This window comes from Manacus candei, unplaced genomic scaffold (assembly GCF_025592945.1).
Source record: "Manacus candei isolate 608988 ecotype Guabito, Panama unplaced genomic scaffold, ASM2559294v1 h1tg000014l, whole genome shotgun sequence".
Classification (NCBI taxonomy): domain Eukaryota; kingdom Metazoa; phylum Chordata; class Aves; order Passeriformes; family Pipridae; genus Manacus; species Manacus candei.
Window position 1 is genome coordinate 21,403,276 of NW_026138062.1, and position 26,456 is coordinate 21,429,731.

At 39.9% G+C, this 26,456-nt stretch overlaps 1 protein-coding gene across 7 annotated transcripts in view; it reads left to right on the forward strand.

The window, feature by feature from the left end:
* Window positions 1-26,456, forward strand: part of ENOX1 (ecto-NOX disulfide-thiol exchanger 1) — a 364,884-nt gene that overhangs the window by 110,890 nt on the left and 227,538 nt on the right. For all 7 annotated transcript variants that reach the window (XM_051778707.1, XM_051778705.1, XM_051778710.1 and 4 more), the window contains one exon: window positions 8,423-8,500. The gene's annotated coding sequence lies outside the window, so the exon portion shown is untranslated. The remainder of the gene's footprint in view (window positions 1-8,422; window positions 8,501-26,456) is intronic.

Sequence of the window (26,456 nt, forward strand, 5' to 3'; positions counted from 1 at the left end):
TTTTTTACTGGTCTCATTTCAAGGTGTATGGAGGTTACTGTATTGTGTATTGGAGATGGAGCTTTGCCAAGCAATGAATTATTTTATATGCAGGATACCACTGGTCTGGATAGCAGATGCAAATATGTAATCTCTTGACAAAGATTGCAAGGATTGCAGTCTTCTTTATATATATACTGTGTTACAGAGATGCCTCTTCAGTCAGTTGGTTAATACCTCTTTTGGCCCATTTTATGATCTCTTCATGCTAGCGCTATACAGTGGCTAATCATGCTACACTGATATTAAGAAAATCTGGTTTTGCATGATACGGTTCCTTTAGACTATAATGGACAAATAACTCCTGCTTTTATTCCTGTTAGGATCAGCAGTAATTTAAGCTCAGTTGTAGCTGGTTCATACTAGTATTTCAGTGGTTATGTGCTTTGAAATATTATGGTGTTCTCTACCTTTCTCCCTTCGTATCTGTACAGTCTCCCCCAACTGGCTGGTCTGTCTTACCTGTGTGTCTGCCACTGCTCTAGGCTTTGGTGGCCAACTTTCATCTCCCTCTTTCAGTGTTATTCCACTCATAGCAAAAATTTTTCTCACAGTTGGGCACACATTTGTAAGGCTTTTTGTTCTAGCTCTGCACTTTGCAGCCTCCTGGACACTTTCAGCTGGATCTAACTTGGTGGAAAGTCATAATTGTCCTTCATTCAGCACATGTGGGACCACACCTGAAGTACTGTGTCTGGTTTTGGGCTCCCCAGTACAAGAAAGACATAGAAAGACTGAAGTAAGACCCCCAAGGAGGACCACCAACATCTGCAGTGAACTGGAACAGAGAATATATGAGAAGAAGTGGAGAGATCTGTGACCGTTCAGATCAAGGGAAGGTCATTGGGAAATCTTATTGCTGTCTAAGACTATCTAATGGAAGGGGATACCTAAGTCAGACTATTTTCGAAGGTGCACAGTAATAGGAAAAGAAGCAATAGATGCAATTCAGAACATTTGAAATTCTGATTATATATATATTTGGAAGGAAGAAAAAAAATCACCGTAGATGTGATCAGACACTGACCCAAATTACTCAGAGAGGCTGTGAAATCTCCAACCTTGAAGATGTTCAGAACTTGACTGGAGAAGACCCTGAGCAACCTGCCTTAAACAGCAGGTTGGACCAGAAGACCCCCAGGGGTCCCTTCCAATGTATATTATTCCATGGCAACCTTAGCCTCAAAGAGAAAGAGTGGATGGTATGGGCAGCCTTGAAGGTCTGAATGGGAAGCTCTGGGAATCAGTCTCCAGAAAAACAGCATTTGGGTGAATAACTAATTACAGAGTCATAGAACAACTGAGATTGGAAGAGACTTCAAAAGATCATCTGTCCAACCTTTTGTGGGAAAGGAAGACTAGGTGAGATTATCTAGCACCCTGTCCAATTGTACCTGGAAAACCTCCAGAGGCAGGAACTCTACCACATCCTCGGGGAGGTTGTTCCAGTGGTTGATTGTTCCCACAGTAAAAAATTTATTTCTTATATCAAGATGAAACCTCTCCTGGTACAACTTCTGCCTGTTGCCCTTTGTCTTTTACATATGTCTCCTGATTAAGAGAAAGCCTCCATCTTCATTGTTTGTTCCCTTTAAGAACTGGAATACTATGATGAGGTCTCCTTGAGCCTTCTCTTCAGCAGGGTGAAGAGAGGCAATGACTAAATGTAATTTTGCCTTCAGAGTTTCATGAATAGTGGCACTAAAAGAGAGGAGAGCAAGATAGCTTACAGGAAGGTGAAAGACAGAAGCTGTAACTCTAGCCAGTTCCTCTTCTGTTTTTGGAGGACTTGGAGAGAAACTGAGCACAGAATACCACTGCTGACCTGCAGCTTGTCCAGGACTGCTGTGGTTTAAGCCCAGGCAGCAACTAAGTACCATGCAGCTGCTCACTCGCCCCGTCTCCCAACATCCCTCCCCATGGAGAGGAGAATTCAGAAAAATAGCAAAGCATATGGATTGAGATAAAAACAATTTAGTAAATGAAGCAAAATAAAATTTAATATTAATGATACTATTGATGATAATAGTAATAATTGTAATGAAAAAGAAAAAGAGAGAAAACAAACTCGTAGAAAAACAAGTGATGCACAATACAATTGCTCACCACCCGCTGACCAATGCCCAGCCTGTTCTCAGCAGCAATTGGCCTCTCCTGGCCAACTCACCCCATTTTATATACTAGACATGATGTTCTGTAGTATGGAATATCCCTTTGAGCAATTTTGTTCAGCTGTCCTGGCCTTGCTTCCTCCCAGCTTCTTGTGCCCCTGCTGACTGGCAGAGCACGGGAACCTGAAAAGTCCTTGACTCAGAGTAAGCACTACTTAGCAACAACTTAAACATCAGTGTGTTATTAACATTCTCGTACTAAATCCAAAACACAGCATTCTGCTAGCTACTAGGAAGAAAATTAACTCTCTCCCAGCTGAAACCAGGACAAGGACACAGCTAATAGACAAATGATGTGGAGCACCGACTGACTTCTGTACGCCTATGTGGGGTCAGTAAGAGGATCCCAGACAAGATGTTCACAGTTAGTCAGGGCTGCCTGTCTTCCTTTGCTCCTTGCCTACCTACCTGCCTTCGTTCCCTGTGAACACCCAGGCTGCTGGTGACACAGCAGGGAGGCTGGTGAGTATCATTGCATTAGCCTTTATTAAAGGCTGTTGGCATTGTGTGCTGTGACATGTACCTGGTATTTATTACTTTTTCCCTGGGTTGCATGTTATCATCTTGGATGGATGTGAGCCAGCTTCCAAATCCTGCCCTTCCTCTTTACCTCCCACTTGTTCAAAATCCAGCTGTGTTCAGCAGGTATGAAAGTGCTGACGTGCAGAGCCCATGGCAGCCAGCTGCAGTTCCCTAGCCCCTTTCTCTCCTGTTTTCCTCACTCATTTTTCAATTGAAGCAGTTCTACTCTTTCTGGTGCTCAAAAAGGGAACTGTGCTTCTCAGTGCAGAAACTTTCTGCCCTTGCCATCAGTCACACAGGGAGTTCATGTACCAGCTTTGGAAAAGAATGACTTGTGCACATGCAGTGAGAGCCAGCTAGTCCATAATTTCAAGTGTATGATGCGCTTTGCTCAAACAACTAATTAATTCAATTCACCTTTTGATGTTTGTTATGAGGAGCAGTATCAGTAAGGCACTGTTCAGCAGCATAAATGCTAAGAATCTTTATTTAAAAGTATAAATCTTACTGTGGCATCTTCTGATCAGCAAAACAGGTCTTTTGCTATCTGGTCAGATGTCCTTCGTGTCAGAACTGCCTGGGGAATCTTAAACAAAAGCTTTGGACTGCCCAAGAGAATACTCATCTTCCTTCCTTATACAGCAAGCTATCCCCAAATTCCTGTTCATTGATAGCTTCACCCCATGGTCCCCTTCCTACAGAAGGTCCCTTGACCAAGGAATCACAGAGGACTCAGTAGTATAGAGGAATCACAATCTGAATTTCCCTGTGCAGTCAACATGAGGTTGGCTTTCATTCTTTGGGTGCTGGTGGAGCTGGAGATGAGCTACAAACTCCCAGACTTTTTGCTCTGGAAGTCAGCAGAAGGAGAGAGATGTGTCATGTTCAGGGGTTTCCACAAGTGGAGAAGCCTCTGTACCCGGCATTGCAGAAATGTGGGTGAAAAAATGCATGCTGAAATGAACAAAGGGATATGCTATGGTGGAATGTAAACTTATTGTGTGAATTAGAAGTAGATAGCAAAGAGCTATCTGCAACATCTCCAACAGTCCAGGGCATTGAGTGTCCCTGCATACTCCAAGCCAAGTGTCAGCTTGTTGGGGGGCTGGGAATTGCAGTGTTGGAAATGACAGGCTGACAAGCTGTTCCTACAGACAGAATCATTTTTTGCAATGAGGCAAGAGTTGAACTTTGTGGCCAAGAGTTAAACCTTGTGAATCTGTATCAAACAACAACCCTTTTGTTGTTCAGGTAGTGTTTATGCATTTGTACTGTAGAAGAATAAATCTTACTCAGAAATAAGTTCTTATTTTGAAAGTTTTTAAATTTCTCTCTTTACATACTGATCTTGCACTATATAGAGGCATAATCTGCTACTTTTAAAGTGTCCTGTAAGCTGTAAGACTTGAATAACTAATGCTACATTAAGATAATCAACCTTTCAGACCAGTGGGTCATGGCCCTGAAACTGCCTGTTCATGAAAGCTCAAATTCTTCAGCTTTAGAAACCCATGGAAGCATATAAATCACTCAAAATAAACCCACAGAGAAATTACCTGCCCTTCCCCATTGCTGTCCTACTGTGGGAAAGACCTTTTGCTATCCCTGATTTCCCCTCGGAATGAAATCTCATCCAGCATTCAATACAAAATTAATAAAGGTATATGGAGCATGTTGAGCAAACAGTGACATATCCCCAACGGTGAATTTACATCCCCCCCCACTCTGTTTAAAATTAATAAAGGAAGACAGAGCATACAAAACCAACACAGGAGAGTATAAAACTCCACACACAGAGCCCATAAGGCTTGGCACTGAGGGTGGGCTGCTGCTCTGGAATAAGCGGCTGTAAGTGTTGGGCAAAGCACATTTTGGAAATGGCAATTCCCTTTATTGGGCGGGTTCAGGAGGGCTGCTTGGCAGCACGCCCAGTGGATTTGTCACTCGGGAGTGGGCATTGCCTGGGTTATTCATTGTGTTTGCAACATTTCTGTGACATTCCCTCCTTCCTGCAGGTGATGTGCAGGATAAAAGATGGCTGTTATAACTGGAGTCTTGTTCATCTGCATCCCACCTTCCACTTGCCTTCTGCCCTTCCCTCTCCCAAAGGCACACTCTGCTGTCATCAGCATGCAGTTATGGGTCTGTAAAAATGTTCTGTGATCTGAACAGCCAGCCAAAGGCTTCAGCAGCTGTTGCGATGGACCAGAGACTGCTGGAGCAAGGGAATGAAGATAGTATGAATGTCTGTGTCATTCATTCCCTTCAGAAAATTGCCCTATTTTTGTATAGAAAATAGATAAGAGTCCCCAAATATTGCCTTTGATAATCTACCTGAATTATTATGTAGTTCTCAGATACCTCTTTATGAGCTGGGAGGCCTGGCTTGGAGGTCAAATACCAGGAAGACGGGCTCTAGCAGTTATTCTACAGCAATTAAGCACAATCAGTTATACTCAAAGCAACCTCTTCTTTACCAGCACGAACTACAAGCTGTACCCTTCAGAGCTGTGCCAACCCCATCCACAAGTGCCAGCATTGATCCAGCTGCAGAAACTTCCCACAACTGATGGTGAACAGTTGGAAACTGTCAGTTTTCAAAATGTTTATGGCCACAGGTTTCTGAAGAGATAACAGTTGTCCTGTGTTGCATGCTGGCTTCGGGTTAAGCTATTCTTTATCACTCTGATGTTCTACAGACACCGCCGGTTACCCCCAGGTTTGCAGCCCCAGCTTCTCTCACCAGTTAATGTGTATTTTATGAGCCCAGAGATGATGCTGCAGAGAGTGGAGCTGTGCCAAAAAGAGTTGTTCCTGCTTGTCTTCATCCTTGATTGTTTTGGTTTTTTTTTTCTGTACTTGAGGCAGCTGAAGGAGGGGAATGCTGTAGCTGTGTCAAGAAAAAGCTGCCTAAACTGCTTTGTAGTGTAATGGCTGGTACACAAATTTACAACTGCCCCAGAGCAATGTGTCAGCTGTGTGTCTTAGGCTCCTCGTGTACCAACTCTTCCCATCGCTTCTAAGAGAAACTGCACCAGTCTGTGGTGGTCTGTTAGAAGTCTGCAAGTGGTACTGGCTGACAGCATTTATTTGGGGACTGGCTTGCAAAGACTTCAGAGATTTTTCAAGTTTTTTATCCCAGGTGGGATCAAATCAGTTGCTTGTGCCCTGTGAGACAGACCAACAATGTCCTCCATCTGCCAGCAGCTCAGTGGGCCTTGGGTAGAAGGCCAAGGTGCTAAGCCACGAATTTCAGAAGTGTATTTTGTATGTAATGCTTTATAGCTAACTTAAAGGTGAACTGTTAATTTGGATGAGGCAACTGTGTGTTAAGTAGGATGAAGCTGTTGCAAGAAAACATCTTCCTTCCGAGAAAATCCCTTCCTATAGGCGAGTCTTCAGTCATCTGTGCCCTGGAGAGTCTCCTCTCTTCCCTGGAGAGTCTTCTCTGTGACCTTTGCTATTCTACCAAGGCACCTCATAAATTATTTTTCTTTTAAATGGCACTTAGGCTGTCGTAGTGGCTGCTAGACTTGAAGATTTGCAGTCTACCCTGTAATTTTTAGAGGAAAAAAAATGGTTAAGTGACAGAAGAAATATTGTACTTCACGATAAAACTACTTTTGTGTTTCATTTTCTGCTCAAGTCATTCATATCCCTGTCACTAACCTCATTCAGGTCAAGGGCTTGAGGCAGAGATTGGGCATAATATTTTTGGTCAGACTGATGCATTTGAATATTACAAACATCTATAATTTTGAAATTGAAATGAACATTGTGTTAAATCCTCAGGCAAATATTATTAAGGCATAATAGATTGCCCAAGTTTACATTTCTTTTGGCAATTCAGGCCCAGACTCTGTTGGCTGGTTATTCCAGACATTAATGAACCTGTTCACACAAAGGGAGCTCCTCCTTATGGATGCAGATTAGATCCTGCATTCTGCAAACTTCACAGGAAAATCTGTGGCCCAAGTAGCTGAAATAACAATGAAAAAATTAATCAGGCACACATTAAAATTGAAGCATGGAAGAAAACATCTGCAGCAATCTGGGTAACATACTTGCAGTGCTGTTTTGCCAGCTTACATCTGGAGTGGTTCATGAGAAGAGAACAGATGCTAGTGTGAAATAGGTCATCATAGCAGCAGGGCATCGGAACAGAGGCATTTCTTTTTTTTCTTGCAGTAACAGCTATTTCTTTTTATTCACACTCATTATGAAAATGTTAGCCAAGTCTGAAATGTGAATGCATGTATTGTGACAAACCAGTACTCTTAAAGGACATAAAGGTAAAAAATAACCTAAGGAGAAGTCTTCAGAGAAGCAGCCCTTTTGCAGTACACACCGAGTATTCTTTAACAGACATGATGGCTATTTTTTATTAAGATTATGATTTTTTCCCCTTGCTTTATTTAAGTATTTAGTAGAGATGTTGCTAAATGCCATCTTGCTGGCAAATGCCCAGAAGCAGAGATGCTAATTCAGGGGAGTTTCATCAGTCATTTCAAAAGAGAGGTCACACAGATAAGAAAAATGAACAGTACACAGTATGTGAAGCAGTGACATTCAATGAGTCCTTGTCACTAGCAGCCATTAGCATGGAGGCCTGCTGTTATGTTTCAGTGCTTTTCTTGACCAAGCAGGGAGCCTTTGGAGCACTGTAGCAGTTAATACCATACAAGTTATTGTTTCTTTCTTCAATGCTTTGTATTTTTAGTGCCATTTAGATGTTTCTCTGTCCCCTTGTGCATGTAAAATTTTAAAGAGAACCAAAGAATGCATAATTTATATCTCTCCCAGAGGTAATGGAGTGACTCAATGTCCGTGAAGGGGATGATTTTAAATTTCGTGTCTTATGCAAGAGGTGATTTTTATATGAAAAGTGCAAAAATTGGCCTCAGGGATACCCAGATAATTACCCTTACAGCAACAGGTGTGGACTCCAGAGGGGATTATAGCAGAAAGCTTTAGTGCCTTGTGTATCATCGTCCCTTGTGTATCATGGTATCATGGCTGGCATGATCGAAAACTTAACTACTGATAGATCTCAGGGAATATGACTTATGCTTTGAGTAGGAATAGCACATACAGGAGGTTACTTTGACTCTGTTGAAGAATTCGTGCAAGATGTAAGGCATTTGCTTACTGCTGAAATTCTTTCCTTCATTTAAAGGATAAAACAATTGTTTATTGATGTTGGGCACAACACATCAGTACATGCTTTGTCACACAGCACAGTTCCACTAGACTCTTTCTGGTTTCATTTACCAAAATCCTAGAAGTGCCATGGCTAGAAATAAATGTACACATCTTTGATATGCTATATGTTTGAAAATGCACTTTAAGGTCTGTATTACAGACACTTCAAAGGGAATATAAATTGGTGCAGTATTCATTCTTTTTTCTTTTCTTTCTAATCCAGTCCCACATATTCATTGCATTTTTATGCCAATGGTTTTCAATAACTTGTCTTTAAAAACAACTCACCACTTTGTATTTTATTTAACTTGAACTTTGCTGTGTTTAAATGATTGTTATGATCTAGCTACTCCGTAGTTTACAGTGTTTAACATCCTCTAAACCAAATCTACACTGATACTTAACATTGTGTATCCAAGGAAACAGCTGATCTTATTTGCTTTTCCTTTGGAAACTCTAGTTTTAACTATTCTTTCCACTTCTTGCAGGATTGGCCATGAGAATTTGTAACATTCCTTTGGAAATACTGTGATGGGGCCACTGAGAAGTTACTTTCCTGCATACAGGTATGTAAACTGAATTGCATTCTGATTTTTTGTCGTGGTTTAGGAATGGTATTCTCCAATTTAGTGTTCCCACTGAAACCACTCCAAACCATGTGCCGATTGCTCACTCCCCCCTTCCTCTCCTCCTCCCCTGTGACAGACTGGAGAGGAGAACTGGAGGCACAAAAGGTAAAGATCAGGGGTTGAGATAAGAACAATTTACTGGAAACGGTAAGGAGATAAGAAATCACCAGTGACGGCAACAGTACTAATAGAAGACCGTACAAGAAAAAGAAACATCATTGTTCAGCATGCAGAAACCCCAGATAATGCAAGACTGCTCCTTCTGCCATGCTACCCTGACGCAGAAGTGAGCCCTCCCCCCCATCCCTGGAAAATGATATGAGGTGTTATAGAATAGCCTCTGGGTCCTAGCCATGCCCTCTTCTGGCTACTGCAAAAATTAACCCTGTCCTGGATGGAACGAGGACACTATTTCAGCATCTAGACTCCTGTGCTAATGTGTTATCTTTTTTATCTTGAATGCATGCAAACCAAATTTAATTATAATCTGGAGAAAGTGTTGTGAAAGAATTATTTTTGTTTCTTGCAATATGCCTAGGACATAACTCTGTTCTGTTACTATTGTGTAGATGTAGAATAACGCATTCATCTTTCCTTTGAGGTGAATTACTGCAGTTCATGGAGTTGAACTGCAGAAAGGAATTGGACCTGTATGTCATTTTCTTCTCAGTGCTATGCCTTTCAGTGTGTTTTGAAACTACATTACCCTAAAAGGCCCTGTAGTCGATTGCTCCCACCCAAGTTGCTAATATGTGAGCAGCTGACCCACAGTTATAACTATAGATGTTTTAAGAAGCACACTTAGCAAAGGATCAGCAGAATTACTGAGGCTTTCAGGTCAGGAGGAGCTCAGGTTCATGGAAAGTTTAAGAAAATTAAAATAAACAATGGGTTGTATTTAAGAGACTGTAAAAGGAGCAGAATATTAATGGTTTGATTCCTCTAGTGTCATCACGGCAAGGAGCAGTGAGGAGCCTGTAGCTAATTCTATGTTCTTGTCAGCCTGAACAATAGTGTTATAAGCACTGTGGCCCATGATTGCTCTGATTTAGAGGGTAGAAAACACTCCTCTGCATTTCAATATGCTTTTCTATGTGGCTGTCAGAGAAAGATTTGAGGTCTGGATTCACCGTCCCCAGAGGTTTTTAAGATGAGATTGGATGTGGCACTTAGTGCCATGGTCTAGTAACCACAGCGATGCTTGATCAAGGGTTGGACTTGATGATCTTGGAGGTCTTTTCCAACCTGGTTGATTGTATGATTCTATGATTTCTTACTGCTTTCAAAGGTAGTATTGAGCAGCATTTTTATAGAAATCTTCTCAGAAAAACCTATGGGAATCAACTTTTCCATCTGGATGGTCATACACTGCTATTGGTCATACTCAAGGTCTGTGGGAGTTGTATGTCATCCTAAACAATAATTTTCAAAACTGTTCATTTTGGAATATGTTCCATTTCATCTGCTTGGTTTAGTTTGGAATACTTTGGGTGTTACTGCTGTCCTTTTTGCCTCTGTAGTCACATACTATTCTATTACACTGTAGGAATTCTGCAGGGAAAGTGGCCTGTAAACCTCACACAAAAAAAAAATCAGATGGACTAAGGGGATGAGAGGTATCCAAAACAACTTTTAATTTGTTCTTGGAAATGATTATGATTTGGTAATATCTTTTAAAGCCAACACAGCTCCAAGATGCTTTAGGAACTCTGAACCTAGATGTAAACCTCACACAAGGCTACAGCTTGTGTAATGAACAAAGGCCCTACATCAGACTGGTCGAGGTATTGCAGAGACAAATCTGATAGTGGTGCCTTGGGCCTGTGTTGAGTGAAAGCTCTATGTTCAAAAATAAGTAGCTTTTCAGTGTAATTGAACAACTGTTGAATGATCTGTGTCATCCTAAGGCTTTGACTGCACTGTTTCTTTCTTTAATAATGATGTCCCCTAGGGCAATATTCATGGTTTTCTTTGGCAGGGGGTGGAGAGAAAGAAGTGCGAACACTGAAAGACATTTAGGATAAAGGGAGAAAACTAGAGGCAGTACTGGCATTTGGGTTGCAAATTCTTTACTAGCAGCAACAGCAGCTTTATGAAAATCTTCCTTTTCAGATCTATGAGTGTTTTTTGAATCAAGGCTCACCTAAGACTTCCAAGAGTTACTGTTGAAATTGCCAAAGCAAAGTGTTGTTAGACCTGTGTCTTAAAAATTTGATACAAATGTAATCAATAGCTGCTATGTGGAGAAAGCTCAGACATCATTCATCTAAAACACATTTTAAAAATGTCCTTGTTCACAAGTCTGATTCCTGAAGAATTGCGACGTACATACAAATTAGTATCATGTCATTTAAAAAGAGTATAAATATCATACTAATTTGATACATGTACATATTAGATGTATGTATACTAAGTGGCATAAAATAGTTTGGGTATGGGTGTGCTCCACCTTCACCATAATGCAGAAGCAAAGGAAAACCAATTAAGTTAAAAGGCAAGACAGTTCTACTGAAAAGGAGATAGAAGGTGAAATTTCCCTTTGGAAAATATTGCCCCGAGGTATTATCAAAAGGTATCAGAAGAAATAGATATTTACATCAATAGGAATGCCATCATAGATGTATTTTTCATATTACACATTTATTAAGTAGTTACAGAAGTTACACAGCAGTTACCTGATGGAAGGTTGAACTCAACAATCCTCAGCCTGGGATTTCGGTGAAGCTTCTTCTGCAACTGTTTAGATGTCTCTTGTACCACTTCTCTGCAGCATCTGCATCACAGGATAGTGATCTAGTTAAATAATTAGTTTAACCTGGGTCAGCTTTTTCCATTTATCCCATGTCTTTCACTGCAAATCTCATGGGTTTTTTTTATTTGTAAGTGTCTCCTCCTCTTTCACAGTTCTTGTTTTCTTAATCTCTCTTTTATTTCTTGCCTATGAACCCTCAACCCAGCCTCCAGAGAAGCCTCTTTTTCTCTGACACTTTTATTACTTGTTCTTGCTTTGTTGGAGTTTCTTAAGTTTTTTCTATTGGGGTCACTAAATGCCTGTTGGGGTGTCCTCAAACCTTTGCCCTTGACACCCTTATGGTTAAACAAGTGTCTTGGTTTTATGGGGAGTAGGGAAAAACAAAAGTGGTGAAAACAGTTCATGGCCACCACATGGGATGGGAAGCCTCTGACTCCTGGGGTTGGGCTCATCTGCTACGTCCTCCTGTTAAAACATCCTGGGCACATGGTCAGCCTGGGCTGGCTCTTGCGGGAGTTTGGTGGAGGGAGCACTGCTCTGTTATCTTGCTGCTTCTTCAGCAAAAAAATCACAACTGGTAAAATACCAATCTGTCAAAAAAACATGGGAAGGAGAGGGAGAAAGGAAGGGAAGAGCCTAGGGAGAGCACTTTTCCACCCGAGTGTGTAATCATGGTAACCATACTTTAATCTGTGTACCAGCACTGCACGCTGACCTGCTGCCACTGCATTAGATATGTGTGCCTGCCTTAAAGCCATGCTGCCAGAAAGGCCAAACCTGTGCCACCAGGCTTTGCTCAGGGCACAGCTGTCCCACCAGAGGCTTCAATGCAGGGCTGCAAAGAGAAAGCAGGTGGAGCTAATGCACAAACCTGAACCATGGAGGAGCATGTTATCTTTGTGCACCTTATATATGTAATTACCTTGACTACAAAAAGGAAGAGAGGAAAGGGAATGTTACTACCTGGAAATGTTCCATGTGTGCATTTGACACATTTCTTTGAATTATTGAAAAGATGGAAACCAAATAGTTTGGTAGCTGGAGAAAATCTATAAGCTAGAGTCTTGAAGGGAATGTGTGAGAATAAAATGGGAAGATGGGGGAAGTAAATCTCACAAAACTGCCATGGAGGGACAGTTACATTTTATTAAAACAGAAATTCAAACCAGACTGTGATTTTGTAAAGACTGTTGTGTCCAAATCATGAGTTGTATGTGCAAGCTAATGTAAACACATCGAAGATGGTGCAAGGACTCAAGCACAAGTATTATGAGGACTGACTGAGTGGTCAGGATGGGAGTGTTCAGTCTGTAGAAAAGGAGGCGCAGGGGAGACCTTATTGTTCTCTACAACCTGAAAGGAGATTGAAGCGAGGCAGAAGTCGGTCTCTTCTCCCAGGTAACAGGCGGTAGGGTGAGAGGATAAAGCCTCAGATTGTACCAGGGAAGGTTTAAATTGGATATTCAGAAAAATTTATTCGTGGAAAGGATTGTCCAGCATTGGAACAGGCTATCCAGGGGGGTGGTAGAATTGTCATTCCTGGAAGTGTTCAAAAAACACGGGGATGTGGCACTTAGGGACATGGTTTAGTGGTGAACATGGCTGTGCTCAATTAATGGTTGGACTTGATGATCTTGGAGGTCTTTTCCAAACTTAACAATTCTATGATTCTCTGTACATTTTTTACTTTTATTTTTGAATGATGATTCAGAGCACCTGTGACCTTCCACCTGCTTTTTTATTGCCCACAGCAAGACATGGAGCAAGTGATTATTAGAAAAACTAAAATGGCATTTTGCTTACCTGAGTAAGAGCTGTGGCCAGAGATACTGGAAAAGACTGAAATTAATATGGATACAGGGAAAACAAATCAACCACCAACCCAGACTGCAGATTCACCTTCCACTGGCTTTTATGTTTTAAGTTCTTCTCAAGGTATTTCTAGAAATGGTGGCAAGTGCTTCCTCTGCTGGAGGAACAGCCCAGAAGCGTGCTTAAATACCTCTCTGTTATGTTACTGATAGCTACTGCCCAGAAGAATGGGAGCGGCTGAGAGACTCCCACAAACTACACAAAGTGTCCATAGACTCAGATTAGGAGTAAAGCTCTTTACTACCCTCACTCCAGTGCCCCCATCTTGTGCTTCGAAGTGGCAATTAGATGATAATCTTTGCTGATCTTAACTCCTGGGACATAACACAAAAAGAAGGGAGATCTTTAGTGTCAGCAGTCAAGAAGAACTTAGGGACAGCAAGGATAATTTGGCTCATTCACCTTCATTACCAACAAGAGCAAAGTTGTCTAGATAATCGGTGATTATTTACCTAATCTTCCAGTAAGGAATATTTCAATGCCACCCCATGTAGTCTCTTCCAGGGCTACACAACACTTGGGTATTTCTGAAATCCAGATATTGGATTATACTCTATTTGCTCCATAGGAAGCCATTTGGTGTCTTATTTATAGTGAGGATATACAGTTGAACATAACTTTCTTTATGGTAATCTCTCAAATATTAGAAGGAAAAATTACTTTATAGGTATCTGATTTAATTTGTTTATCTATTTTTCAGAATAAGCATTTGCAGATCTTATATGTCCCATTCCAAACACTTTTCTTCCTGTCTTTCTCCCATTTACCTGTACCCTTCCATGTACTGCTAATTTCTTGACAGCAGTGCCAGCATTAAGAAGCTGAATATAGTCAGTATGACTTTCAGATGGATACAAATTATGTAAAATAAGCACAGAATTTAAAAGCTCAATAATTAATTATGGAGATATACCCTCAATTGAAATGACCCCAGTCCATATTGTGCCTCAGTTTTGTCTAGATGGAGTCACTACTAGTGTCTTCTCTTTGTTCCATCTGTTAAGCTCTCTCAGTATGATACTAGGTAATGAATGACATTGTTAGAGAAGCACTAAGTGTGCAACTGATAGCCATCAGCATATGGATAATGACTCATCTTGCACCTTTTCATTGTCCACATTCTGGCTGCACAGAGATATCTAAACAATAGATGAGATGAAATGGTGGCCATAGCACATTTCAGAGACAATAATTGTCCATTTAGGTCCCTTTAAAAGAAAGACAGCAAAGAACTGCTAAGTTTTCTGTGCCTGAGGCCCTCAGAAGAATCAGTCACACATCATGAATAATAATAATAATAATAATAATAGAAGAGGGAGGACAGCTGCTCAAGTGAACATCATCAGTATTGACACCTTCCAGGAGGAGTAATCCCCTTGACCAAAGCAGGTGTCACAGCAAGATAAAAGTCATAAGCTACAGATCCAGTGAAAATCTGTTGCCATATACAGAAAGATACAAATTGATTTCACTTCTGAAAGGCAGTTAAAACATCTCCAGCTAAGAGGAGAAATCCACTGTCACCTTTACTGTCCAAGTTTCCAGAAGCAGCAGTGAAACTTGGAAGAGACAGTACTTAAAAAGATCATCAAGTCCAACTGTTAATCTGGTGCTGCCAAGTCCACCACTAAATGGTATCCCTAAGTGCCACATAGCACTTCTAGGATTGAGGGTCCCAAGATATACTGCTCCAGAATGACTCAGGTTTCTAGGGTCAGTTATCGTTTCAGTAAAGGGAAAATACAGACAAAGTGACTACTCGATGCCACAAATAAAAAAAAAAAAAAAACAAAACAAAAACCAAGCAAACAAAAAAAAGAAAAATTTAAAGGAAACCACATCAACTTTAATATGATTGGTTGACTCTACAGAAGAAATGATCCAAAAGTGGCTGTAGGCAACCATTCAGGAAAGACTGTGTTCCTACTTAATGTCATTGATCCCACATTCGGAAAAAAAACCCAAACAAAAAACCCCTGAATATTGTGTTCAAGAGATATTCTAAGAATCTGAGGAAAGCTTGACCAAGCAGTTTGCTCAAAAAGCAAAAATGAAAGTAGAAAGATGAAAGAATATCTTGGGTCAAGCTACTTATTAACTTTGAGCTTTTCAGAACATTATTAAAAATTAACTAAGGAAAAGGTAATACATACTATTGCCTAAAATATCTCAGAAGTAAAAAAAATTGTTCTTCATCTAAGTAGCCACACTTTTTTTTCCTAAAATTATCCTAGAAAATTAGGAAGTAGCTTTAGGGCCCTGCAGCTGCATCAACTATACTGACACTTTTCCCATCAGATCAGTGGCTGATCCATTTCCAAGGGCCTCCAGTGATGGAGAGTCTCTGGGGAATTCATTCCAATGCCTAATTTTCCTTACTATTAGAAAAATGCTTTTTTTTCTTTTCATAACATGCAAGCTACTTCTGTTCTACCTGCAGTGAACAGGAATAGATTATTCCTTATTTTCTTCCAACCATATTTGAGACCTTCAGGATCTTTTGTCATGTTTCCCTAAGTTTTGTCTTCTTTGGATTAATCAACAAATTAGCCCTTCAATTTTTTTGTTGTGCTTTGTAGAGTACTCACTGTTAGTTGGTCACATCCTCCTTAAAATGTGGCATCCAACACTTTACCTCAGGTTATGGTTGAAGTCTTTCCAAAGTGAAGTAAAAAAGGAGAATTCCCTCACAAGTCTTGTAGATAACATTGTCCTTTATATTTCCAATCTGATATTCATACATAGGTGACAGTGACTCAGTTGAAGCTTCTGATCTACTAGATAACCTCTGGTCCTTCATAGTATAACTAATCTTGTTTGAGCATTTGCTGAGTTGACTGTTTCTGACCTCAGCTCTCAAAGTTAATTGCCAGCAGCTCCAAGATTTTCTCTGTCAGTGATCTACGTATTCCAGGGTGAAATTCATAAGATCCAGACAATTTGAAATATTTTAACTTATCTCAGTTCTCTTTAATATACTTTGTCCTGTTATGAACTGAATTGCTACTTCTTTGTCTTCAGTGTTAACTGTTGTGGCTTTCTGGTCACTGCTGATCCTAAAAATAATTTTTCCTCCCATTGAGTGGTAAATGAACTCTTTCTTCTCGGTATTGCTAATAACAGTTTCTTACTATTGTACTTAGTGGTTTTCTTAGAAAGGTTTTCTACCTTTGAAGCCCCCAACAAAAGTACATGGAGATGTTACACAAACTAGAGGAAGGGAAGACAAAGTACAGTTTTGAGACTTCACAGAGGCACTAGATTTACAAGTGCAATTGAACATAGTTACAACAGTACTTGACAGGTAGCACACAGATGTCCCTATTCTTACAGTCTCAGTGTAAACCTGACTTGATCTATTTGAAACAAGAACCAGCACCAAAGAGAATAAAGGAAAATGTTTCAGAGGGACCAAAGTTCTTGAAAACCAAGGTCAAATCCTCAGGAGAGAGCTGAGTCTGAAATATGGCATCCTGTTTGTAAAATTGACTGATATCCAGTGTTTTATTTAGAGGAGACTTAGTTTCTTCATTATCCTGTTCTTCTAATGTTTTAGGGCCACCAATTTCCTTTGTAGTTATTCACAGTATTCTATGTTTCTTTCATTCCTTGAAAATATCCTGAGTGTTCTTACATTTTTTATTTTCTCTTCACACAGCTTTTTTACTTTTTGAGGTGACAAAGAAACAAGGGGATAAGGGAAAGGATTACAGAGTAACAGGTTGAACACATAGCTTATTCTGTAACAAGCTTTCATACCTTTGTCCAATATTCCTTCTTTTTTGCTGTTGTTCTCTTTTTTTGCGGAGGGTGGGGTGGAGGGGGGGTGGGGGGGGTGATGGAGTTGAGCTATTCAGCAATTTCTCTGAAATCCTGGCCAAAGTTCTGCAGAAGAGCTCCTGTCAGGTTCTTGTGTCTGTCACACATGAGTGAGAGCAATCAACTGCACTATCTGTTCCCAATGAAGTGTAGATATACAGAGAAGGCTGGTTGTTCTCTTGTTCTGGGTCATGAAACATTTTGAATGTCTGATCTTTCTGTAATCCTTCTAGGAGCATTTCCCTTTAATGCTAGAGGCCTATGATGCAAGATTTTATAATGGTCAGTCCGGCAATCCTTCCACTATTAATGCATCTTTGATGGCTCTGTCTATAGGTTGAAGTGAGTTGGGATTTCTGTCAGAAAGTTTGTCAAGAGCCATACAGTCAGCAGGCAGCTTGTAGTACCACAGGATGAGCTTTCAGAAAAAAAGTCAGTGTTTGATAGACAAATGTACCATATTATTTTAAGGTCTTTAAGGTTTAAAAAAACCCCTCACAAGTCTATGTGAATGTCCTTCATGACAGTGTTTTGGTTTTTTGAAGATGTTTCACTGTGTGTGCTGAGGACCCACTGGACTGCTGACAGTCTCACCACTGAATGCATGATATACCTAAGACTGTAGTAGAGCCTAAATCAATGTAGAGAGCCGTAACTGAACAGCCCATGGCCTTGTCTCAGAGACTTTTCCTCACTCCCTTAGTTTTCTATTTGTACTTCCTTCTACAGAATTTCCCCAAAAGTTGAAATCCTTGGTTTAATCCTGAGTTTCTCAGGATTCAGATACTCCTTGAGAGTCCATAGACCTATAGCTAAGAGTTAACATCTATGTAGCAGAGGAGCTCCCTCTGTCCGTTTTCCAAGCCAACCAGAAGCTGTGTAGCACAGTTAGCATGATGCTGAGTACAAGCTCATAAATTGCTGTGATTGGCAGTGTTCATTAGCTCTGACTCAGTGCAGTTAACTTGGCCTCAGCATTGCTAGTGATTTTATCTGGCTTCCAGTTGTCTCTGACCCAGAGCAGAACTGTCCTTGGTTGTGTGAGTCCAGCAGGCTGGTGTCATCACCCAGACCATGCAGGCACATGCCATGGTAGACTCTGCCCAACATTTAAAGCACCGCAGATCCCTGGGAACAAATTGCTCTGTGAGCAGACAAGAAGCCTCCTCTAATGGATTAATGCTCCCTGTCCCTTAAAACTTGCACTTCAGTTTCCTGGCTCTGCCTCAGGTCCCTGCAGGCGAGGGGCAGCCCGTGCTGTGAAGCACGTTGTGCCAGCTGGCAGGTCTGCCTACACCTGCCCATCGGCTGTTCCCAGGCAGAGCACACCCAGGCTGCTCTGCCTGCCCCCCTCTCCCTAGGCAGCAATTTGTGTGCTGCTTTACTGGTTTTCATTAAACTTCCAGTGATGAAATTACCTCTTGTGACTTCTCTCTAACTTTTATGCTGGCTCAAAAGTGGGTTTAAATTTGCCACTGCCCCTGCTCTGCCAGTAAAGGTGTAATAGATGGACAGGCAGAGGTTCAGTTAAAAATAACCACAGTGAACAAAAATCAGACTTGCTCTTTGCTCTTATGCTGCATTTTTATATTATTTTGATACCATATTGTACAGATCTGATTTTGAAGCATACTGCCTTCAAGTTCTCATTTCCACACTCATCACCAGAGGTTGCCCTCCCTCCAGCAGAGCTTAAAGGCTCAGCAGATTCTTTGTAAATGGGATCTGAGAAATTATTCATGTTAAAAGAACCATTTTTTAAAATGATTTTTTAATGACCCTAATCTGGTTTTGGGTATGGCCAGGCAAATGCTTAAACTGAGACAGCTGGGGGGATTGTGGTGGAAGGGGGAATGGGTTAGGAAACAAAGGCCTGTGCTACTCACCAACATCTAGAACGTTATATCCCTCAGTGCAGTGCTGTTACCACAGACAAATCCCTCCTCCTTGGTCCCCTTATTTCTACATGTTTTATCTCCGCAGTTTGGTAGCTTATAGGAGCCTGTCCCAAGAGATAAATGGAACAATAAAAAAAGTGAATTTTTAAACTGATGGAAACATTTTTACTAGAAAATTGGGAAATTTGCATGTTCTCAGTACCATTCTGTATTTGTGGCATCACACCATTTATGACTACATGATCTCCCCAAAACTTTGCCGCTCATATTCCTTGATCAATAAGGGAGATGACCAAAAATTTGCACTTTAGGTCTTTCAAGAGGTGAGATAACAAAAAAATTTGATCTCAGTAAGATTTAACTGTGTGATTCAGTCTGTAGCTGAATCAATTGCTTTGGATATCAATAGTATAACAAAATATTCAAGGCCACTTGGGTTTGGCTGTAGAAAATGACTAATATAATGAGGAACATAAGTCCCATTGCCTTCATGTTTGTTTTGTTTTCCTTGGTGGAAAGAGTTGACAGATGTGACTAGAGCATTTTGCCCCTGAGATTATTACTAGCTTCTTAGTCAAGGAAATCTGAGTAATTTGACTATGTTGCCAACTCTTCTCTACTCCCCACTCCAGCTGAGACAGGTTATAGATTGGACAAGGTTTGAAATGACTCTCCTTTTCAAAGCATTGTTTTGTGAAGAAGCAAAGAGCAGTTACTGCTTTAAGAGAGTCTGTCACCTTGTCCTCTAGAAGAAAGGCAACAACAATCTTTTCCAATAATGCACCCATTATCTCCCTCCTGGAATTTATCAGGCAGGAAACATATTGATCCAATTTGCAGGTTGCAGCCTGTAGTTCTCCAAACATGTCCAAACCCCTAGCACATGACGATGACCAGAAATAAGTCTGCATTTAGTTTGCAGACGTGTTTCTCCCCCCACTTTCTCCCTTGTGGGCTGCTGTTCTCTTTACAATCCAAGCAATCTGAAGTAGAAGAAAAATCCCTCTGTTTCAACTAATTAATTTTAACTCTGTTCTTTAGGAAATTCTCTTACGTGTTTTCCTCCATGGTTTCTCAGCAGCTGTGAATTTGGAGAAAAAATTGTGGATGGAAATATTTATATCCAAGCAAAATATGCTAAATTTGAGTTTAAAAATCTAGAAATATTTTCTATTTATAATTTATAATTTTTTTTGTCATTTTTTAATGGAGACAGTATTTTTTTGCATAAAACTGGCACTTCCCTTTTAATCTCTGGATTTGTTTTTTAAGATTGCTTTTTAAGACAACTGACACCTTATACTTCTCAGAAGACTCTGTTGTAATGATTCACTGTGCTTTAGCCGTCATTACGAAACAAAAACGACTGTGAAATCATTTATTTTATGATCAATTTAGAGTGTGACAGATAAATCTTACTTGTTTGTTAGAAACCACTTACAGAGGCTACTATGGCAACAAAATTAATGACAAAGAAGGAAGCTGTTAATTAATTGTTCAGACTATCTAGAATAAGAAAATCCTGAATTTTTGTTCAATCTGTTTACTAAAATCCCAATAGCTCTTAGTTATTTGTTTGAAGAGTTAGTGCATCTTTTTACTGTACTGGAAAAAAAGAGGTGTATGATAATAGAATTGAAAGGCCACACAGACTTCATTAGCCTTCCCCTGTGATCCCATCGGAAGTGATTGCTAAAGTTTGGGTTCGTGCTCACAATGATCCCCTCTGCTGCTAATAATTTGATGAATAAAGCTGATAATGCCTTTAGGCCACTAAGGACATAAACAAATAGGAGTAATCCCTGTCTTAAGATTTACAGCCTACAAAGCTGATACATGCCAAGCAAAATATAATACATTGGGATGCAGGCAAAAATGGTAATTCCAATTCTTTTTAAAATAGTCCTGGGATGCTACCAGAGATATTATGTTGATACATGTTAGTAGGCATGAGATGAGTTGAGGAATATGTAATCTCCTCAGGAAGAGAGGAAGAACTCCTGGGATGCCTATAGGCAGTTAAGTATATAAACTACAACAGTTTCCTTATTACTAAAGTTGGCATATTATACTCTGTAAAGCAGGATTGATAAGTTTTCTACAACAGAAGGATCAGCCAACAAACTGGTTTGAGTTGTAACTTATGGAGAGACTGATCCGTTTTACTTTCTGGAATAAATTACAGTTTGAGAAAATAAATACATCTCTATAGAGAGTTCAGAGCATGAAATGTTTGGGCATTTTTACGTATGCATTTAACTCAAGAGCCAGTCATATCATGGAAATGCATATGGCCAGTACCCCATAAGGTCAGTTGCCATATGGCCAAAACTCTGTTTTTCCAGAGAATTATGACAGGTAGGTAAGATCTCTGCTGACTTGAAGTGGGGAAAGAAAATACCATGTAGCAATAGGATGCTCCTTCTCCCCTCCTCTTTAGCAGTATTTACTTTCTAGAGATGTCAGCTTTCCAGACATATGACAGTTGATCTTCTAAAGTATCAGCTCTGTGGAATTAGAAACTTATGAAGTACGAACTGAAGAACCAAAGAGTACCCACTTTGACTTCCATGATGAAATTCCTTCAACAACTAACTCTTTTTCATGAAGTCAACAACTGTTGCCTCTGAATAAAATAGGAACAAGCTTCTAAGACTGTGATAGGAATCAAAAGCAGTGACTAAACAACTGAGAAGCATTTGTTTCTCTATAATAATCCTTCAATAAAGAGCTAAATGCATACTATTGAAACAGAAGAATAAACCAAATACTACTTACAGTAGTATATTACATTTTTCCCCTGGTGAAACTCATGAGGTTGTTATTGTAGTGACTCTTTCCCCACTAGGTTTCATAATTTCTCTACCAGACTGAAAGACAACACTATAAAACAAAAGTTCTGTGAGCTGGTATGTCCAAAGAAGGTACTGGTGGCTGCTGACAAGCTGTGCACTAGTGTGCTCCATAGCAACATGCCCTATCTTCTACTCACAGTCATATATATATACCAGGGGGGTTACTTACTGCAGAACATGAATGTGATCTTGGTCCCCCATCTCTTTCTTGGACAAAACTCCAATTAGCTCTGCTTAGAATTTTCCTCTTGGTCTAAGGCTAAGAGAGCTATGTGGCTATGCGTGATGGCAGCTGTATTGAGTAAGCAGTGATATGTAGTGTCTGCTGACAGAAGTTCCCTTGCCTGAAAATAACCATTAGAATATTTCTTCCCTTCCTGCATTCTAATGTTTACAAATCTTAGCTTTTTCTTAGCTAGCTAAGGAGCAGAAGAAAAAGCCTCAATGTAAATAACAGCAAGGGGTTTCCTTTTCTTATTTCAATAATAAAGATATCAGAGGCCATCCTGTTTTCCAGGTGCTTTTCTGCTTCTACCACCTATGATATCTACACGAAACATGGTGCCATCAGTCAGCTACGGTGTGGTAGAGTCATGCATATTTACCAATTTGCAAATTATGCATGGAGAGCTCTTAGCGTAGCTGTTTCTTTGCCTTTCTGCTTTTCTTCCTTCACTAATGATTCAAAATGCTTACATGCCTAGAATCAGAGGGCTGTATTCTATGCTTGGCGTTTGCCTTTGTACACCAATTAGGCCTTTGTAATTTAAATGATGTTTTATTTGCTGATTTGGAAGCATCCTTGTTGGTAGAATGAGGCTTTCTTCATCCTGCAACTGTTCTTTGATATAATGATTTATTAAGGTACTAGGAGAAATATTGATCCTGCTAATAGCTTCTGCCTTGCCACAGAATGCCTTACATTTTACTTGCTGAAAGGGCCATATTCCTTTCCTCATCATCTGATTGGCCATAAATGCTTTGGCCTTTCCCCAGCAATTATCACACTTACCAAAGCAGTGGGTAAAAGTCAAGTATTTACAGACTAATTAGAGAATTCAGCGTGTCCAAATGTGTACTTAACATAGCACAGAGAGTTATTGGACAGTGCTTTGAAATTAGGGAGTGGGTCCATACTGTTCAGAAACAAATTAGCATATTCAGGGAGTTCTGTATTTATTATCGATTAGGACAGTCTTTCTGGGAATTGCTGTGTGGAGTTATGTACTGGGCCTGTGATTTACTAATGGCATTTAAGCCTACATTTCATTGGTGTTTTCCACTGTATTCTCTGTCATCTATTCTAACCTTCTCTTTCTTGAGAAAGCTTTTTAATGTTAATGCTTTCAAGGTGGTGGTGAAGGCATCAATTCTGTAACCCATCTGGAGCCGATTCTTTTTGTAGTTTTTATTAACCACCTAGGAGAATACATTATCCCTATGGTAACCAGAAACACCAAAGGGGAATAGGGGACAGCTTCATGGAAAATACCGGATAAGGCTTTTAAGTGTTCACCAAAATGCAGCCAAACAGAGATGGAGATGACCTGATCACCTGCAGACCGGTGCCTGAAATGGGTTATGTAAGGTTGTGGATACAGCATTACAAAAACCAGTTTCCTCTATTTTATCCTGTAGGGGCATTCTGTTTCATTTTTTTTTGTCCTGTTGGAGCATCTGTAGATTTGTGTTCCAAAGTTATAACAGTTAGTGAAAACACATTGTTTAGAGGTATGTTAATTTTTATGCTTTACAGTTGGAGCTAATTTCTGGCTATTTAGGGATCAGAAAGACTTTGCCTATGAGGGGAAGATTATGATAAATTGGTTTTTTGTAGTCCTTTAAGGGACACAAAGCAAATTAGGCTGCTGTTCAGAAATGTCACTTGTTCCTGTGCAATCACATACCCCAAAACTCTGGCCAGAAATCACAGAGTAGGAGAGTATTACTGTTGTCTTGCATTAAGATCTGTATCTCCAAATATGCAACTATTAATCTGTTCAAGATTTGTTTTTAGTTAACATTTGATACTTGTGTTTTATTTTGTTCAGTGTAAGCACTGTTGCTAATGAAGCTGCCAAATAGGTGAGATGACTTTTGCCACCCACGTGTGAGCTAGTCATCCTGCATAGTTAGTGGAGACAAACAGGCATTTCTAGGACAGGAATCATCTCAGCTTTAAATAGACATGCAAAATAAATCAGATTCATCACACCCTAAAAGTGTTTCTCTCTGTAAACAGAGAAGGAAGCTGGGAGAAACTAGCTCAGAGGGAGGTGTTCACAGTTCAGTGAGGTGAACCCATACTGATGTGGTATGTGGGAGAAGTTACTCCCTCTAAGTCCTCAAAGAAGAAAGTGTGTTGCTGAGAAAGCCTAGATGGCATGCTCAATCCCATTTTTGTAGATTAACTAAATTAGCTGAAGTCTATCCTACCTGTCCAATGTACCAGGTTGCTGCTGGTCTGGATGTGGTTTGAGTGTAGGAGATGAGGCTCTCACAGATGTAGATCTGTACAGCTCCATTAATGCAAGCAGAGCTCTGCTAACTACATCAGCACAGAATCTGATCAGCGGAAGGGTAATTCTCTACCTGAGTTACAGCAGCAGTCAGGGGGTCAGATTATATCTTCCTTTAAACAGGACAACATGATGCATGGCTTTGCCTTGTTCCAGCTACAGTAACTGGCTGTAACAGTGATGGGGGGACAAGAGGAAGGGGGTCCCCTTTGCAGTAACTGCAAGTGGATAGATAGTACCCAGGGCATGGCTGTTCGTTCCCAGGGTGCTGTGTTTAAGTCACTGCAGCCCACATGGAATGAACTGAAAAGATCCTATCCCACAACCAAGATTGTCAATAGCTGCCCTTAAGTAATTTCTCTATGGCAACATATCTTCATCTCTGAATGTTAATTAATAATTGATCTTGTTATGTATGTAGAGGACTCCCTATAATTCAATTCTCTGTATTTATGTCTCATAAATGATTCTGTCTTGTCAGATTTTATGGTGAAATAGTAGATCCAAAATTAACATAATGTAACAACCTCTTTTGCCCATGAATAATTTTAGTTATTACAACTGAACTCACTGGGACTTGCATATGCTTTTATAGGATGAGAGCCACAGTGTTTATTGAATTAATTTCTTTCATACACTACGTGTGTTCAAATGAAACTAATTTATCTGTCATGTATCTAGGCATTTCTCAGCATATATTATGTAATTAATTTTTTAAAGTGTGGTTCTAGAGAAGCAGAGGCCTACCTAATATTTCCAGTAAAGATTTAGATAAAATTGAATCTGAGTTCATGTTATGAAAGAGAATCTTACATTACATATGTCTATGTCTCAATATATATTGTATTGTTTAATACATATTTTATATATGTAAGTAGTTATAGATATCTATACATAGCTGGGCCTCTACAGATAGATATACATGCATATATATTTGTAAGTGCACTTAAGGCTTGCTTTCTCCATACCTATATATATATATATATATATATATGTATATGTTCTTTATATAGATATATGGGTTCTATGCATTTGAAAATAAAGACAGTTGCTTTATTTACTAAATAAATGCAAATCCAGGTATACCTGTGCTGGTCTGACTCAAACCCATCTATTTTTACTTTCAAATAAACAATCTTATTCAATTTCTAGAGTTTAAAACACAACATTCCCCTTGTGGGGACCAGTGTGCGGTGTAACTCTGTGAAGAAGGAAACTCATAAGAATGAGTTTTAATGCTCATTCGCAGTTTCAGTGCAGACAAATGCTTTGTGTGTTGTGAAGCTGAAGAAATATTGCACTTTGTAATGACACTGTGCTTATATATTGCTTTGCTGAGAAGAGGGAATAAAGGAAAGATAAGAACCTTGCCAATAGTCCGTAAAGTTAAAAATAGGAAATAAAAAGTTATCTGATATTTTTGTACTTAAATGAAACAAGAAAGAATATTTAAATGAAACAATAAGAAAATATACTGAGCTTGCTGTGAGAATGTTGCTTAATGATATACAAATAATCACTCCTATTGCAGTGTTTGAAATGAGTGTGGTTTATGATCTAATGTCTAAAGATCATTAACCTACATCTGCTATTTTCTGTAAACAGTGCTGCAAAAAGCCCCAAATATAAACTCCTCTAGTTAAATTGCCCTTTTTATATGCTGTAAGTAATGGGGAGAGAATCATAGGGAAGTCTGGAGGTCCTGCTTGCATTTGGGTAAAATGAGATTGTTCTCTGCTCTTTGGAATTGACCTAGAGAGATTACTTTGTTTCCCTTGTAAAGAAAAAATTGTTATTTTGCTTTGCTTACTTCTTTTATTTTAAGTGGACTCAGTCAACTGTGAAGGCTTTTAGGCAGGACAGAGCACATTTGGCCCTTGGGGCTGGCAGTGCTGACTCTAATGCATTGCTCACTGGCCCTAATCCTTGACAGTGTGGATCTTAGGGTGCTTAGCATTCCCATGTGGAGCTGCTTTCTTATAGCTGTGCTGATGTGGTGGTGTTTGTCAGCTCACAATATGCCCTGTTAACGCTAGTGCAAAGCTGCCCAGGAGTAGCCCCTGAGGTAGAAATTCTGAGTTTGAGATGTACTCATGTGTGGATGTCCATCCTCTCACTTACCTAGTCATGTTATTTGGGTAGTATAGACATAGGTGTTAAAATAAATGAGATGTACTC